Raw genomic sequence first — 18,515 nt, forward strand, 5'->3', positions numbered from 1 at the left:
CAAAACAACCTAAGACAAGCATGAATTCTTCATGTATTTAAAACACAGAAAACAATTCTATGTACTTTATTTTTTATTTTTTTTATTTGTTTTAATTACAATTGTATATACTCCCTATGGAGTCGATTCTATATTTGAGCCTGGTGCACAGACTGAGGGTCCCCTACTGAACGGTTGGTCCACTTTCAACCTTTTTGACTTTACAATGGTGTGAATGCTGTATTAGGCATTACTGCCCCCCAAATTCAGGATTTGGGTCTTTTCCTGGGCTAGGGTTTTGTGGTCTGTCTCTCCACTCGGTCCGTGATCATGAGGGAAAGCGGCTGTCACTCTGCCGTGCACCACGTTGCTACGCTGTGCTGTTGGGCAGGGGAGGTGGATTCATATATAGAATACTATACAGCCATGCAAAGCACTGTAGAGTGCTTCCGACTGACCGTATTTTCAGTGTGCAGCGGGTTTATCAGGGTGTCACCCCCATCGTAAGTTGAGGAGAATCTGCAGATGCTGGGTTCCTGCTGCCTTCCCGGGCCCCTGCTCCTACCCGGGTCTGCAGAATGTGACACCCAGACAAGCTGAGCCTCTCAAGCGACGGCTGGGAACAGCCTCCTGGTGTGGCTTTGGGGAGAGTTTTCACCTACCCGGGTGGACATACACCATATATGTCCCCCTCCACCCGTCACCCGCCACGGTACCCCAAGTTCCCAGAGCAACTGACATTATTTTGAGCTTCACTTGCCATTGAGCCCCCCACACCTCCAATTCCAGTGCCACTTATGGAGACCCCAGCACACACCAGGCTCCTCTGACGCTGTGTCCTCTTGATCGGTCACACCATCGAGTCTCTGAGCGCAAATTTCATTGGAGTTTCCGACGCGCAGAAATGGGCACACATCTTCCTTACACAGCTCAGTGAGTCTCGCAGTGTGAGCGCACCTGGGTGACCACAGAGCAGAGGTAGAATGTTCCCGGCTCCCTGAGCCCCTGGGTATCCTCATATCCCACCCACAGGGTAATTTTGCCTGGTGTTTGCAAGTTGACCGTATGAACCGATTTCCTTCTGAATCTGACTTCTTTTGTCCGAGGCTCCACCCTGCGTTGCTGTGTGTGGCGGTGGCACCTTTGCATGGGTGAATAGTATTCCATCAAGTGAACACAGCCCAAGAGCGCAATATATTGACAACCGCTTCCTGGATGTTTTATTGCTTCAGTTGCCCTTAGGAATAGTATTGCTTTGATTCTTTTTTTTAAAAAAATCATTATTAGCTGGAGATTTTTTAGAACCAGAGAGGGAGAGATTGGACGAGGGGCTTCACTGTTTTCTTCTCCCTACTCTGTGCAATACTGGGAACCAGGGGTCATCGGTCCCCTACGGTCCCCCTGCCAGAAGGTGGAAATTCTCCAAATATGGTGAGAAATCCTGAACCCCAGGGCAGCATGGCTTTCTCAGCAATGTAGAGGGGGGCCATCGGTGCCTTGCAGGTGAGTCTGAGTGGGACCAGGTGGCCTGGTGGGGAGAGGGGCCGGGGAGAAGGAGTCCTATTATCTCACGGAGGAGCAAAAACTGCAGACCTGTGACAATGATGCCTGTCGGTCAGGAATCCTGTCCAGCTGCCACCCACAGAGACCTGGGAAATGACGGCTCACAGGTCAAGAGGAGGTGATTCCCACAGGTCGGGGACTCCCTTGGCAAGGTGGGGTCCTTCTGGGGTGTCACCAGGAAACCACGATCCGCCTTGTCTTTCTGCTGTGCCACAGTGATGGCTGAACCACCGCCCTAGGGGCCCCAAGTGGCCGCTGGCTTGCCTGTCCTCGTGGGAACGTTGCAGACAGGAGGAAGATTTAAGAGCATTTTTGGAGCCTTCTTGAAAGTCCTGTCCAACGGCTTTTGCTTGTGGGTCAGGGAACCTTCATTGCTGGGGAAATCTGGGAAATGCAGTCTTCTGGGTCACTTTGAACCCAGTCGGAGTTCTGCTCCTAAGAAAGGAGAGAGTGGATCTCGGGCAAATCAGGAGCAAGCTCTTGTTGAACATCGACTCTTGGTCCTCTTTTACCTTATTTGGAATATTTAGGGACAAGGAATTCTCGGCTGTTAGCAATTGTGAAAGCAAACGAAACCTGATTTTCAAAGAGGAAAAAAAAAAGAACCCTCCCTCAGGGCTTGGATCCCTGGTTCCTGGTTCTTCATAGATAGAATACTACACAGCCAGGCAAAGCACCGTAGAGTGCTTCCGACTGACCCTATCTTCAGTGCGCAGTGGGTCTATCAGGGTGTCACCTCCCACTGCACCCCACAGAGGTGCCATGTCCCCTTGGGAAGGGGCACAGGAGACCTTTCTGTGTGAATCGCCAGTTAAAATAGGCTGGGAGGTCCACTGGGCCCAGGGAGGAGACAGACTCCCAGGGAGTCCCAGGTCCCCTGCAGTGTCACCAGCCTCCACTGAGTCACGTACAGAGAGTCCTCAACTCAGGGCGGCTCGAGTTAGGGTTTTTTTTTTTTTTTTGGCTTTATGATGGTGTAAAAGCTGCATCCGCACAAGAGACGGTGTTCAGAACCACGTTCCCTGAGTCAGTCCCCACTCCATGACGGAGGAGGCTTTCTGTGGCACGAGTTTGCCCAAGGTGGGCTGAAAAACGGAGCCAGGCAGCTGTGCTGGATATTTATCTATTTTGGGGGGGAGGGGTGGGTACTGGGAATTGAACCCAGAGCCGCTCCACCACGGAGCCACGTCCCAAGACCTTTTTATTTTACTTCCAAGATCAGGTCTTGCTAAGTTGCACCAGGCTGGCCTCAAACTTGCCGTATCCTGCCTCAGCGTCCGGAGAACCCCCCCCCCACACACATATACATATACACCCCTGGGATCAAAGGCGTGCTCCACCATGCCCGGCACCTGGTGGGTTCACTGAATGCATGTTGGATCCTTTTCTCGGCTGTGCAACTTTGGGCAAGTTAAGGAACCTCTCTGGGCCTTGGTTTCCTCATCTTTAAAACGAGAGGGGGACATCTCATTCAGCCAGCACTTTTTATTTATTTATTTATCTTTATTTTGAGACAGGGTCTGGCGGAGTCGCTGAGGCTGGCTTTAAACTTGGATCCTCCTGCCTCGGCCTCCCGAGTCGCTGGGATTGCAGGTGTGCACCCGCACCCGGCTCCTTGTTTATTGGTTCGGTGCAGGCAGCTGACCTCGGGAGCCCCTTAGCGACCTAGCTACCTTCCCAGTATGTCTTTATTTTGAGACACGATTTCACGAACTTGCCGAGGCTGGCCTCGAACTTGCGATCCTCCTGACTTCGGCCTCCACGGTTGCTGGGACGACTGCGTGTTTTGCCCCAGAGCCTGGCTAAGTAGCGCATGTCCCTTTGTGAACCTGTTTTCTTCTCACCTTCCAATGCCGGGGACACTTCGAACATGGGCCCCCGAGTGCCCGAGTCCCCACCTCTGGCCCCTGGTTCTGTGTGGCGTGGAGCACTCGTCTCAGCCTCCTCCGTTGGGAAGCGGGATGTGTCAGGACTTTCCCGTGGACACCCGGGCTTCCCGCACGCAGGCTCAGCACAGGACGGACCCAGCCTGGGCCCTCTTCCTTCACAGGGAGGCTTTCTGACCCAGGAGGCCCAGAGAGGCTTAGCAATTGCCTGAGGTCACACAGCTACTCTGTGGCCGTGGAAGTCATGCTTGGTATCCCACCAGCTGTATCCCCTGAGGATCTTCTTTCTCCTCCCCACCTCCAAGCACAGATGTCCCCCTGCCACCCCTGAAGGCATGCACCAAGCAGCCTTGGAAAGTTTCAATGTGTCACATGAAACACAGTTACATAAATGGGACGTGGGCCTGCTTTTAAGGATTTTAAAAATGCTGAGGCTTCAAGGTGAAAGAAACCTTTGTCTTTTTTTTTGGGGGGGGGGGGGATGAGAAACAAAATACCCGAGGGTAGAATTTTGGGAAAGAAGAGTGACAGGTGTGGGTGGCTCCGTGGCAGAAGCCTCCTTCCAACAAGGGCTGCACGGCTCAGCTGGGCCGCCAGAGGAGGCATGGGGTTTGCATCTGATGATCTCCGCCTGGCTCTGCTTTTAGAACTCACATGGCAAGCCCCGGGCTCACGTGGAACTTTCTAGAAGCAGGTTTGTTCCACCAGGGGGGTGGTCGCCCACGTTTCCTGCAGATACTTGAGAACCCACGGCCGGAGATAAAAAAAAAAGTGAAATATATACAGCTTGATCCCCTTTTCCACACATGCACACCCACGCCCCGCCTCCTGACCAAACTATGGAGCCCGGTCAGCCTCCAGAAGGCTCCTGGGTCCCCTCTGCCCGCCAAGATTTCCCCACCTGCTCTTCTCAGCCCTTTTTAACTATCCATGGACTCTGCTTGTTTCTGAGCTCTCCTTAAATGGAAGCACGAGGAATGCGCTCCTTTGCCTCTGGCTTCTTTGGTCAAACAGTTTTATCTGGGGGATTTGTGCATGTTGGCGCATGGGGTGGTCAGCTTGTTTTTCTCTGCCGCATAATATTCCATGGCGCGAAAACACCGCCGTCTGTGGATGCGCTCTGTTGACGGATATTTGGGTTGTCCTGAGAATGAATAGAGCTTTGTATTGGGAATGGAAACCGGGGGAGGGGGAGGGCTCAGCTCTACCACGGAGTTACATTCCCCCCAGCTCTTTTAATTGTTATTTTGAGACAGGGTCTTGCTAAGTTGATCAGGCTGGGCTGAAACTTGCAAACCTCCTACCTCCGTCTCCCCAGTTGGTGGGATTCGGGCAGGAGCGCACGGCATCTGGCAAGAAAGGGACATTTTATATTTAGCTGGGAGAAGTTGACTTGGTGCATGCAGCAGAGCAGGTAGGGACATCAGATGAGGAGCAATGTGACATGTACAGTGTCCTTTAGTGGGAGGGAGCCTGCCTGGGGGGGGAGGTCTGGAGACTGGCATCTTAGGGGAGCCACTAGGAGATATTAAAACCACACCATGTTCTTGGTACTTGCTGATCTGACGTTGGTGTGTGGCCTTTCACTTGGGCTCCTTCTTCTGAACCTTCCTGACCTGCAAAGGCTACATCTACCAGGATCCCTTGCAGCTCGCTCCGGGATGTGGGTTAGCATCCACCAGTAAGCACCTGGGGACAGAGAGAGGATGGGACCACCTGCGGCTTGGGACTGGGCTCCATCCTCCCCCTGGGTCTCAGGATTTGGGATTTCCTAAAGCCCTGGTCTCAATACCCAGGTGTGGCAGAGGCCACGCCCATGAGCCCTGTGGACGTGTGGTGTCTCTACTGCCACCTGCTGGTGAGGTGGAGAGGCAGCTCCCTTGGCAGGTCAGCTAGGCAGAGGCATGCAGAAGTCCAGCCCCGGGAGGGGGTCCCTCCTCTTGCTCTGCAATGATTTTCTAAGTATCCAACACCAGTGTGAAATCCTGGGTGCTTCAAACCCCCGGAGACACCATCTCATGTTAGAGTGGCTCCTATCAAAATCCCCCCAAAACAGAAAATAGCAAGTCTTGGCATAGATATGGAGAAATGGGACCCCCTGGTGTACTGTTGGTGGGAATGGGCCTATGGTGCTTTGGAAAACAGTATGGAGGGTTTGCAGAATGTTTGGAAAAGATTTGCAATGGGACCCAGAATCCTGCTTTGGGGGTATATGCCCCCAAAGAATTGAAAGCAGGAGATACTTGTGTTCATAGAGGTGCTATTCACAGTAACCAAAGGTGTCCATCCACAGATGAGCGGATAAACAAAATGTGGCTTCCCCATACGATGGGCTACTATTCATCAATAAAAAGGAATGCAATTCTGACATTCGGTTGAGTGAAACAAGCCAGTCACAAATACGGTGTGATTTCACACTTAAGAGGTACCTAGGGTGCCAGGCACGGTGGGGTGGCGCGTGCCTCTGATCCCAGCGGCTCAGGAGGCTGAGGCAGGAGGATCGCGAGTTCAAAGCCAGCCTCAGCAAAAGCGAGGCGCTGAGCAACTCCGTGAGACCCTGTCTCTAAGTAAAATGCAAAATAGGGCTGGGGATGGGGCTCAGTGGCCGAGTGCCCCTGAGTTCAATCTCTGCTATGTCACCCCCCCCACCCCCCAAAAAAAAAGAGGTACCTAAGGTAGTCAGAGTCATAGAGACAGAAAATAGATCGTGGTTGCCAGGGGGCTGGGGGAGGGACGCGGGGCGTTAGTATTTAGTAGGGAATTTTGGTCTGGGAAGGTGAGAATTCTGGAAATGGTTAAAATGGGCAACTTACATGACAGGCACCTCCCTACTCCCCCCCCTTCCCACCGCCCGTCAACCCCCTCTGAGGACTGTCCTTTAGAGCCCTGGAAGAGTCTGGGCGGGGAACAAACCCCAGCCAGTGAGTCCTTAGGAGTGGGTGTTGGCTCTTGGCGCCTACCCAGCAGCCTGGGGACACCAGCCAGGTCCCCGCCTCCGGGCAGGAGGAGCCAGGCTCTCAGGCTGCGGGTGCCCTTGACCCAGGCTGGCCAAGTCAGCAGATGGCGCCCTGCGTAAGCCCAGGAGGGACCGCCAGGCGGGTCCGTGATTCCTGTCCCCTGCTAGACTGACGTTAAAAAAAAAAAAAAGCCACCCAGCACGTCCCCAAAGGGATGCTTTTCCAAGTGTCAACTAGGGGGTCACACTGACAGGCCAGAGTGACCCCTCCCACCGTGACCTGGATGGGGAAGGGGTGCGATGAGCCCTGTCCCTGCAGGGGTCAGAGCCCTGGGTCTTGTGACACCTCCCTACATGTCATGACAAGGACTCTTTCCGTGGAGAGAGAATAAGATCCATTACATCTCATCTACTCCAGAGGCAAAGCAGAAGAAGAGCAGGAAGGTACTGAAGCCGGTCCCCCCCCAACTGGGGTCCCTTGGCACCCCGTCCCCGAAGGTGACAAGCCTAGGGCTTGTGCCACCTACCGGCTCCCCCAGCCTCACCAAGCTCCAGGGCAATGGGAGCCAGGTCCCGAGTGTGAGCCGGGGGCGCCACCTGCTGGTGAAATCGGAGAAGCCCCGATGGGTCTCATCACAGGTTCTGGAGGGGGTCGCAGAAGTCAGTTTGGGGGCTCAGCTCCCACGCTGCCTTTTTCTCTTCCCCGTAGTCTCACCTCTCGCCTGGACCGTCTTCTGGCCCCTGAGTCCCAACAGGGCATGTGGAGCCCTGGAGAGGGTCCCCTCCACACTGTGACACACTAGCTGGGTGAGCAGCATCTTCTCTCCTAAAGCCACTCCTTAGCACCCACCTGCTCTGAAAGGCTTCGTACCCTTTGTGTGTGCCCCATGGCCCCTGCACGGCCTCCTTCTTAGTGATGGTCTTATGCTTGACATGAGATGTGACTGCAAGGTGTTTTTTGCTCTTGCCAGGACACCTCATGGACGTCTAGACCAACAATACTCTATAAAGAGAATCCAGGTTTTGCAGGATGAACCTCTGGAAAGAACTCTCAGATTAATGAAGAGTAGCGTTATTTCATCAAGTGACCCTCGAGAAGGAAAGGAATAGAGTGGTTCCTTCTATCCAGGTGGCTTAGAGGAAGACGGCCGTTTAAAAGAGATGGAACAGCATCTCGGTGAATACTGCCGTGCATGGTGTCCAATTCAAGAAGAGACATGGGTCCCTTGCAGCCAGCAACATCAGAAGCTATGCCCACGGTGGTTTTGATTCAAGTTGCTTATAAAAAATACAGGGCTGGGCTGGGCACGGTGGCACATGACTGTATTTCCAGGGACTCAGGAGGCTGAGGCAGGAGGACGGCAAGTTTGAGGCCAGCCTCGGCAATTTAGCAAGATCCCTAAGCAACTTAGCCAGACCCTGTCTCAAAATAAAAAAAAATAAAGGGCTGGAGAGGTTGCTCAGTGGTTAGGCGACCCTGGGTTCAATCCCTAGTACCCTCTGCCCCTACCAAAAAAAAAAAAAAAAAAGTTTTATCAGCTTCTTATGCTAAATTTGGGGGAAAAAAGAGGAAAAGAGGAAGGAGCAGTAGGAAATGTCTTATTGTCAAACCAAACTAATAGAAAGGCCTTGGGAAGTCCCTCTTCTGGTTGTCATCGGGGAAGGTATATACATTTTGCATATCACAACTCCAGTTATGTTCAATGACGATTGTTACTATTATGTCATCGGTTGATGGCGTTCCGCGGTCTTCATGAGAGTCATCCTATGTGACTGCAAAATACTCACCCTGCTGTGACCCAATATGACACCTGGGAGGGATCCCCATTTGCTGGGTATGCAGAGACTTGCCAGTTTTGAGCTTTTAAAAGTAATACTTGGGGATACTTAAAAAATTGTACCCATGGCCAGGCACTATGGCCCAGGCCCGTAATCCCAGTAACTTGGGAGGCTAAGGCAGGAGGATTGCAAGTTAAAGGCCAGGCACTGAGTGAGACCCTGTCTCAAAATAAAACATAAAATGTAGTGAAGATGTAGCTCAGTAGTAGGGCACTCCTGGGTTCAATCCCCAATACTAGAATGATAATAACAATAATGAATGTTTTATTATTATTAAAATAAAATAAATTGTACCCACATTAAGAATTTTATCTTCTGGATGAATTCCTAGAAATGTAATTCCTGAGGGCTGGGATTGTGGCTCAGCGGTAGAGTGCTCGCCTAGCACGGGCGGGACCCGGGTTCGATCCTCAGCACCACATAAAAATAAAGGCATTGTATTGTGTCCATCTACACCTAAAAAATAAATGTTAAAAAAAAGAAATTCTAAAAAAAAAAAAAAGAAAGAAATGTAATTCCTGAGTCCAAGGAGAAAGGACATTTAATTTTCTTTCTTTCTTTTGGTACTGGGGATTGAATCCAGAGGTGCTGAGCCACTGAGCCACATCCCCAGCCTTTTTTTTTTTTTTTTTTAGTTTTCAATGGACCTTTATTTAATGAATTTATTTACATATGGTGCTGGGAATCGAACCCAGGGCCTCACACATGCTAGGCGAGTGCTTTACCGCTGAGCCACAACCCCAGACCCTCCCCAGCCTTTTTTATTTCTTATTTTGAGACAGGGTTTGGCTAAGTTGCTTAGGGCCTCGATAAATGCTGAAACTGGCCTTGAACTTGAGATCTTCCTGCCTCAGCCTCTCAAGTCCCTGGGATTACAAGTGTGTGCTACCACACGCAGCTTAAATTTCTTAATCAGCAATTTCAAGCTTGGGGGGGGGGGTCCCAGGGTCGATCTGGCCTTGGCCTTAGCAAATTTACAAATGCACACCAACATTTAAAAGTAAAAAAGAGGGCTGGGGGTGTAGCTCAGTGATGGAGATCCTACTCAGCATGCACAAGGCCCTGGGTTTGATCTCCAGCACCACAAAAAGAAATAATAATAATAATAGTAATAATAATAATAATAATAATAAAGAAAAGTCAGAAGATTCCTCACTGGAATTCAGATTTCCAGCCTACCTTAGGAAATCAGAACTGCCCAATCCATGTGATACACTCAACACCAGCAGGCAGGAGAGAAACTGTATGATTTCAGCTGATGCAGAAAAAAGCATTTAACAAAACCCACCGCATTTTGTGATTAAAAACACTTAATTAATTTGGAATAGAGGAAACTTTCTGCCCACGATAGAGGACATTTGTGAAAAACTCACATCACTGGAGTCGATTTTAAGTTCAGAAAAGAGTCTCTTATGTATATGGTTAATTTATTTTCAACAGGAGTATCAAGATCATTTGAAGAGGAAAGACCAGCCTTTAAAAAAAAACAGTGCTAAACTGGGCACATTGGTGACTACCTCTAATCTCAGGAATTACATAATAATCCCTTGGGAGACTGAGGCAGGAGAATCAAAAGTTTGAGGCCAGCTTGGGCAATTTAGGGAGATCCAATCTCAAAATCAAAAAAATAAAAAAGGGCTGAGGGTATGACTCAGAGGTAGAGTGGCCCCTGGGATCTATTCCCAGTCCTGAGAGGGATAAAAGGTCTAGTATGATTGGATATCCACCCAACAGACAAGCTGAACCCTTACCTCACTCCATATATGAGAAGTTACTCCAAATGGACCAAAGTTGTAAATATTAGAACTTTAAGTTGTAATAGTCCTAGAAGAAAACACAATGGTAAATATTCTGTGCCTTGGATTTAGCAATATTTCATACATAGGACCATAAAAACATAAGCAGCTGTTATAGCTCAGATATGAGGTGTCCCCCAAAAGCTCCTATTATTACTGGGAAGTTCAGAGGAGAAATAATTAGATTTGGAGAGCTGCAACCTGATCACAGGATTCATCCATCCAGTGGATTAATAATCTGAATGGATTGACTGGGTGGTAATTGTAGGCAAGTGGGGTGTGGGTAGAGGAAGTAGGTTCTTGCGGGGCATGTTTTGGGGATTTTCTCCCTGGTGCCTTATCCCCCCCACACACCTTCTTTCTCTCCTTCCAGGATGATCGAAAACTTGGGTGAAGCAAAAGATGCTGTCAAGAGAGTAAAATGACAATCCACAAATGGGAGAAATCGTCCACAAATCACCGCCCATAAAAGGCCTAGTATCCAGCATACATAAAGAACTGCTATAACTCCACAGCAACAAAACTAAACAACCCCGCTTCAAGATGGGCCAAGGACTTGAATGGACAGTTTTTTTTTTTTTTTTTTCCGAAGAAGATATACAACAGGCATGTAAAAAAAAAAAATGGTCAGCATCATTAGTCATCAGGGAAATGCTTAGAAAAATCACCGCGGGCTTAGCCAGGAGCATGGGTACGTGGAGCGTGTGTATTTGCGTGGGGAGTTGTATGTAGGTGGGGTCGTGTGAGTGTAGATGGGTGGAGGTATATATATTGGGGAGCGCACCCCCTAGCCACAGGGGCACTGTGGAGCCTTTGAACTTGTGCTAGAACGTTATTTTTCCGTTGGCACAGGAATCTGGGTCTTTGTCTGCCTGTTGTTGGTCACGTGGTTATTTATTCTGTGATTTCAGTTTTCAAAAAAAAAAAAAAAAACACTTTCTGCAATGCAAATTGGCTGACCATGGCTGTGGTCTCTCTCTCTCTCTTTAAAAAAAAAAAGAAAGAAAATCAAGGGAACTTAAAAAAAAAAATGACAAGGGACTGGGGGTGGGGCAGTGCTGTTTTAGTCAGGGAAGATCTCCCCTAAGGAGATAATGGAATAACCCAAAGATAGAGCATGCCAGACTGAGGGAATAAGTGCAAAGGCCCTGGGGCAGCAGTGTTCAAGCTGCAGTCGGATGTCCTCTGTGAGCGCGAGCAGGAGCAGGAGTCAGACCACAGGTCCTACAGGCGTTAACATCGCATTCTTCATAACGTGGAAAGCCATATTCGTGTCCTAGGATTGCCATGACAAATTTCTCTAATCCAGGGGCTTAAAACAACAAGCATTTATTCTCTTGCAGTTCTGGAGGTCAAAAGACTTAAATCAGTATCCCATGGTCAAAATCAAGGCATCCTCAGGGCCATGCTCCTGCTGAGGCTCAAGGGGAGCCTGTTTGGTGGCTGCAGACTTTGTCCCCACGGTCATGTTGTCTCTGATTCTTCTGTCTGTGTCAAGGACTCTCTCTCTACCTCCCCCTTGTAAGTATGCATGTGACTGCACTTAGGGCTCCCGGGGACAATGCAAGATCGTCATCTCAAGATGCTTAATGTAGCTGAGTGCTGTGGTGCATGCCTGTAATCCTAGCTGCTGAGGAGGCTGAGGCAGGAGGATCACAGAAGCTTGAGGCCAGCCTCGGCGGCAACCCAGCTGTCTTCCACTGGTATGGAAGACATTCCAAGTGGAGGAGGGACCTGCTCAAGCTGAGGGTGGGGAGGCAATGAGGTATTTGGGAGAGAGCAGAGGCAGGCCAAATGGGAAGGGAGGGTTGGGGTCAGGAAGGGTGCTAATCTCACACACCTTTTCTGAAAGAGCTCTTGATTGCCATCTGAGAACACACGCCCGTGTTTTCAGTCCCTGCAGTATGTTGGGTCCACCCCTGGGTCTGGAGGGAATCACCACCCCAGGTTGGCTAATCAAACTGCTCTCTATTCTGACAACATCCGTGGGCCCGGGAATGCACACAGGACCCAAACTGGGCCAGTCACAAACATGCAGCTTGAAATCTCCGGGGGAAGCAAACCTAAGAGGTGGATCGGGATCCAGCCATGCCTGACGTCGTCCCTGTCCAATGGTGCACCCCCCCCACACAAAAATGGGTTCAAGCCAGTTTGGGATTAGGTTTTATGCATCTGCAATAATCCATTAATCCATGAATGCATTTAATCCATTAAATGACCTGATTTCCTCTTCATGCGTCCACCGGGTCTCACCTCTTGATCCCTCACCGTGGGGGTGAGGTAAATTTCAACATGAGTCTCTGCTCTGCCTGGTGTGAGCGAGGTTGACTCTGTAGGGCTGGAAGAATAAAGGTGGCCTCGGTCACATGTCGGGTGCCTCCGTTGGGTGGCTCAAAGAGCCGTCAGGGCTGGCTGGGGTTCAGTCTTTTCATGATGTCGGAGAGCTGCCTCATGTGTCTAGAATGTCTTCATCATACATGGGTTTCCTTCTGCAAAAGCAGAAGTTATCAGACCTCTGGAGTCTGAGGGTGGAAAGATCTAGAACATTAACTCCTGTAGAGTCTGTTGAATAAAGCAAACTATAAGACAATCCAAATTCCAAGGGAAGAGAATAGACTCTATTTCTTTTTTTTTAAGAGAGAGTGAGAGAGAGAGAGAGAGAGAGAATTTTAATATTTATTTTTTTTTAGTTCTCAGTGGACACAACATCTTTGTTTGTATGTGGTGCTGAGAATCGAACCCGGGCCATACGCATGCCAGGCGAGCGCGCTACCGCTTGAGCCACATCCCCAGCCCTAGACTCTATTTCTTGATGGGGAGAGGGCCAGAGAGGACGAGAATGACCGGTGGCCATCTTGGCAGACCACCTACAAAGGGAGTTACTGGGGCTCCATGCTAGACACTGGTAATCATTAGGGGCTTTATATGAAGTCCTAGTTGTCTTCCTTGAAGGATCATATGAGAATAGCATTTCCCCATCCCTCTGAAGAGAAGGCATGGCCATGGGACTGGCTTTGGCCGGTGAAGTAGAGCAGAAATCAAGCATATTATTTTGGAGCAGAAGATTTTCAGGGCCAGTAGTGAGCTACCAGCCTCAGTTCTCCAGCCTCAGCCATCCGGAGCTTAGGAATGGGGTGTCAGGAGCTGAGCCATAGCCCTACCGAATCCATACGTTGGAGTTCTAACCTCCAGGACGTCAGTATGTAGTTATATTTGGAGATAAGGTCTTTAAGGAGGTAATTAGAGTTCAATCAGGTGGTTGGAGGTGGGCCCTAATCTTGTCTGGCTTGTGTCCTTTTAAGAAGAGGGAATTAGGGCACAGATGCGCACCGAGGGACAGCCACTTGGCCTTGTAGCCACTCACAAGGCCAAAGAACAAGGCCTTGGAAGAGATCAACTCTACGAACACCTTTATCCTCAACTTCTAAGTTCCAGGACTGTGAGAAAATAAATTTCTCTTGTTTCAGCCATCCAATCTTTTTGTTATGGCAGCCTGATATCATCGTTTGAACATCTGCACCCCCTCCCAAATTTACATCAAAATTAGTTGCCATTTTTAACTGGGTTAAGAGGTGGGAACTTTAAGACGTGACTAGGTCACCAGGGTTCTGTCCTCACGCCTGGATTAATGGCGTTATCATGGGAGTAGGTTCCTTATCCCAAGAGTATGTGCCTTATAAAAAGATGAGGAGCTGGGGATGTGGCTCAAGCGGTAGAGTGCTCGCCTGGCATGCGCTGGGTGCTGGGTTTGATCCTCAGCACCGCATACAAATAGAATAAAGATGTTGTGTCCACCGAAAACTAAAAAATAAATATTAAAAAATTCTCTCTCTCTCTCTCTCATCTCATCAGATACAACCCTCCTATTTTAGAATTCTGGGCTCTAGAGCTATGAGCCAATAAATGTCTGTCCATTATCAATTGCTGGGTCTGCAGTATTCTGTTATGGTAGCACAAAATAGAATGAGACACCACCGGAGCAAACCGACTCAGATTTGGGCACTGCAAAGTGGGATGCTGTTATAACAAATACCCCCCAAAACGTGGCAGTGGCTTTGGAAACGTGTAATAGGTAGAGGCTGGAAAAGTTTTGAGTTGCACGTTAGAAAAGACCTAGGTTATTAATGAAGGAATGAATTTATCAAGAAGTGATCAAGGTGTCATTGATATCCACAATTCCATGTGGATATCAACTCTTCCAATCCATGAATATGAGATGTGTTTTCCTTAACATCTTTCATTTAATTTCTCTCTGCAGTATTTTGTCTGGTCAGGTCTCACTTTATGTTTTCTAAATGGTACCTTCTTGCTTAGATTTCACATTGCAGAGAGAAAGAACATGCTCCCTAAGGCCACTTCTAATCTTATTCATGAGAGGGCATGCCTTCGTGACCTAATTATCCCCAAAGTCTCACATCTTAACACTATCATACCAGGGATTAGGTTTCAACATGTATTTTTGGGGTGGATAGAAATATTTAGATGATAGCAATCATCTTAGAAATAGACGTGTATCATCATGAACAGAATATTAGTCTAAACAGGAATCTTAAGAGGGTTTTTGGTAATCCACAATTCCGTATGGATGTCAACTCTTCCAATCCATGAATATGAGAAGTGTTTTCCTTAACATCATTCATTTAATTTCTTTCTGCATTATTTTATAGTTTTATTGTACAAATCTTTCATTTCATCTCCTTGGTTAATTGAGTATTTTATTCTGTTTGATGCCGTTTGTAATTTTCTTTTCAAATGGTTTATTGTTGGTGTGTGAACATGTAACTGATTTTCGCATGTTGACTTTTGTATCCTGCTACCTTGAGGAATTCATTTATTAGTTCTAACAGTTTATCTTATGGAATCAAGATCTTTACATATAAGATCATCATCAGCAAACAGAGATAATTTTACTTCTTTTCCAATTTGGATTCTTTTTATTTCTTTTTCTTGTCTAATTGCTCTGGCTAGAACTTCCAATATTATGTTCAATAGGAAGTGGTGAAAATGGACATACTAACTTTATTTCTGATCTTAAAGAAGGGCTTTCACCATGCATTATGTTGTAGGGTTGTTTTATATATATATATATATATATATATATATATATATATATATATATATATATATGGCTTTTATTACTTTGAGGTAGCTTCTCCTCAATAAAAGGGGTCAGTGCGTGCTCTCTCGCTCTCTCTCTTCCTGCGGACCCTTAAGGTCAGAGGAGCCGTCACAGGGAGCCCAAAATAAAAGGTATTTGTGTCTCTTTTTGGTTATTTCGTACAGCCCAGTTAGCCCAGTTTATCTGGAGTGACCCCTGAGCCTTTTATAAGGAGTGAAGGAGATATAGAAATCATTCAGGTTTGAAAGAAAAAAAATATGTCTTTATTCTTAGACAAACATAATTGCTATATGGAAAATCCTATATATAGAAAATTCCATGGAATTTACATAAAAGCTATTAGAACTAATAGGACTTTAATAAGATCCCAGGACACGGGATCAATATACACCATGGGTGGATTTTGTATATCATATATTGATTGCATTTTTCTAAATATTAATAACAAACAACAAATTGAAATTCTCATAATTTGCAGGGCTCTCAAAAATATGAAAAGGGAATAAATCTGACAAAAGGTGTGAAAGACTTATATAATGAAAACAACAACAACAAAAAACATTGCTAAGATAAGTTAAAGAAATCTTAAGTTGGGCTGGGGTTGTGGCTCAGCGGTAGAGCACTCGCCTAGCGCGGGTGGGACCCGGGTTCGATCCTCAGCACCACATAAAAATAAAGGCATTGTGTTGTGTCCCACATCTACACCTAAAAAAATAGATAAAAATAAATAAAAATCTTAAGTAAAAGGAGAGATAGACTATGCTTATAGATCAGAAACCTCAATATCAAGTTGTCAAAGAGCTGTTGGAGGCTCGAATTGCCTCCTTTAGAACTAGCCTTAAAACTAGACTAGAAAAAAGGGTGTGTTTGGGCTGGGGCTGTGGCTCAGGGGTAGAGCGCTTGCCTAGCACGTGTGAGGCCCTGGGTTCGATCCTCAGCACCTCATAAAAATAAGTAAAATAAAGGTATTGTGTCCGTCTAAAACTAAAAAATAAAATTATATAAAAAAGGGTGTGGTTTTAGTATGGGGCAGAATAAAGACTCTAGAAATGGAACCCAACATCTGGACAAGTCATTTTCAACAAGGTGCAAAGGCAATTGATAAGGAATCATTTTTTTCTTTTCTTTTTTCAATTTCCCCTCCCTCCCTCCCTCCCTTCCTTCCTCCCTCCCTCCCTCCCTCCCTCCCTTTTTTGGTACTGAGGATTGAACTCAGGGGTGCTTAACCACTGAGCCACATCCTCAGCACTATTGTTTTTTACTTTGAGACAAAGTCTCGATAAGTTGCTGAGGCTGGCCTTGGACTTGTGATCCTCCTTCTCAGCCTTCTGAGTAGCTAGAATTACAAGGCATGTGCCACCATGCCCAGCTAAGGATTATTTAATGGTTCTGGAGCAATTTGAAATCCGTATGCAAAAAAAAAAAAATAGTAATGATAATTTGGGTCCATATCCTATACCATATACCCCCCAAAAGGATCATAGACCTAAATGTAAAACCTAAAGCCAAAATTTCTAAGAAGAAAACATTTGAAAAAAAAATTTTTTTTGGTTAGGCAAAGACTTCTTAGATACAACACTGAAAGCATAAACCAGAAAATTTTTAAAAAGATAAATTAATTTCGTCCAAATTAAAAATTTTTGCTTTTCAGTAGATGCTGTTAAGAGTGTGAAGAGATAAGCCTCAGAACAGAAGGAAATATTTGCAAATCATTTATAATCAGTAGAGGAAGGAGAGGAGGGAGGGGGAGGGAAGTCGGAGGGGGATGGGGATTGAAATCAAATTCCATGCATGTATGTCAAAATATACCCCTTTGCATGTATACCTATTAAAGCTCTAATTGTTTGAAATAGATTTCATCCAGAATATATAAAGAGCTCTCAAAATCCAATAAGAAGAATATAAACAATCCACTTTTTCAAAAACGGACAAAAGATTTGAACAGGTTCTTCATCAAATACCCTAATGTGGATGGCAAATGAGCCCAAGAAAGAGGCTCAGTGTCGACAGGGAGAAATATAAAAACCTTAACGAGGTACCACTGCACACCTGGGCTACAATGAAAAAGACCGACGGTACCCAGGGTTGACGAGAAGGTGGAACGACTGGACTCTCATTCTTGGCCGGTCAGAATGTAGACAGTAAATCCCTTTTGAAAATAATTTGGCAGGTTCTTAAATTTTAAACATCCCTCCAAGGTGAGATAGCGATTCCACCGTTAGGAAAGAATGAAGGGACATGTTCACACCAGCACGTGCATCAATGTTTATGAGAGCTTGACTCGTGATCATCAGAAACTGGAAACAGCTGAGATGTCAATCAACAAGCAACTGCCATACCTCCACCCAAATGGGGTATTACTCAGCCATAAAAAGGAACAAGACGCTAGGGAGGCATGCACCTGTAGTCTCAGCCACCTGAGGCAGGAGTATTGCTTCCACCTGGGAGTTTGAGGCCAGCCTGGGCAACCTAGAGAAATTCTGGCTCAAATAAAGGGATAGGGCTGGGGGTGTAGCTAGTGGTAGAGCACCTGCCTTGACTGCACAAGGCCTGGGTTTCACCCCTGGTACTGCAAAAATATTAGCAATACAGGGCATCCTAGATAACCTCACGTGCTCCCTTACCTACGATAGCATCCCCAGGGAAGGGAGGGGCAGGGGACTAGGAAAGACAGGAGGATGCTTCAGACAGAGCTCTCCTGTGCTCATGTATGAACATGCGGCCAGTGGAACTCCATGTCATACAACCCACGAGAATGGGATCCTGATTAGGATGTTATTCTCCATGTATGCAGAATATGTCAAAATACCCTCTACTGTCACGTTGACCTAAAAAGAACAATTTTTTAAAAAAATTGATAAATAAACAAAGCATTTGTCACACCAGCTCACCTTCCTGCCTTTTCCTCCCACGCTGACCTGGTCAACCCCAGACACATGGACCCTTATTTACGTGTTTATGATCTGTCTCTGCATAGCCTTCAGGGGCAGGGATATTTGGTCTGTTTTCTCCTGTGCTGCAGAGTGCCCACCTTCTGGTAAAGATAATGAAGCTGGGAAAACCCATGTGTTGAAATCGAATATTTGAATGCAGAAAATCACACTTGGAATGGTGCAAGAAATGACTTAGGGCTGGGGATGTAGCTCAGTGGGTAGAGTGCTTGCCTTGCATGCACAAGGCCCTGGGTTCGATCCCCAGCACTAATAATAATAATAATAATAATAATTTAACAAAGGGCCTTGTTTAAAACTGATAGAGTTCCAGGGCTGAGGTTGTGGCTCAGAGGTAGAGCGCTTGCCTGGCATGCATGAGGCACTGGGTTCGATCCTCAGCACCACATAAAAATAAAATAAAGGACTGGGGATGTGGCTCAAGCC

General features: G+C 47.1%; 1 long non-coding RNA gene across 4 annotated transcripts in view; it reads right to left on the reverse strand.

Annotated features, from left to right (window-relative positions):
- Nucleotides 1-8,845: 8,845 nt before the first annotated feature.
- The window catches only part of LOC124101041 (uncharacterized), a 49,838-nt gene continuing 40,168 nt past the window's right edge, over nucleotides 8,846-18,515 (reverse strand). For 3 of the 4 annotated variants that reach the window (XR_009228011.1, XR_009228010.1, XR_009228009.1), the window contains one exon: nucleotides 10,651-12,508. This is a non-coding gene — a long non-coding RNA (uncharacterized LOC124101041). Of the gene's footprint in view, nucleotides 10,048-10,650; nucleotides 12,509-18,515 lie in introns of those variants that run through there. The other variant, XR_006854513.2, reaches the window with a different exon arrangement.

The sequence above is a fragment of the Marmota monax genome, unplaced genomic scaffold (genome assembly GCF_021218885.2).
Source record: "Marmota monax isolate L192 unplaced genomic scaffold, Marmota_monax_Labrador192_F-V1.1 WCK01_AAM20220418_F8-fsc00291, whole genome shotgun sequence".
In the NCBI taxonomy this organism is placed as follows: domain Eukaryota; kingdom Metazoa; phylum Chordata; class Mammalia; order Rodentia; family Sciuridae; genus Marmota; species Marmota monax.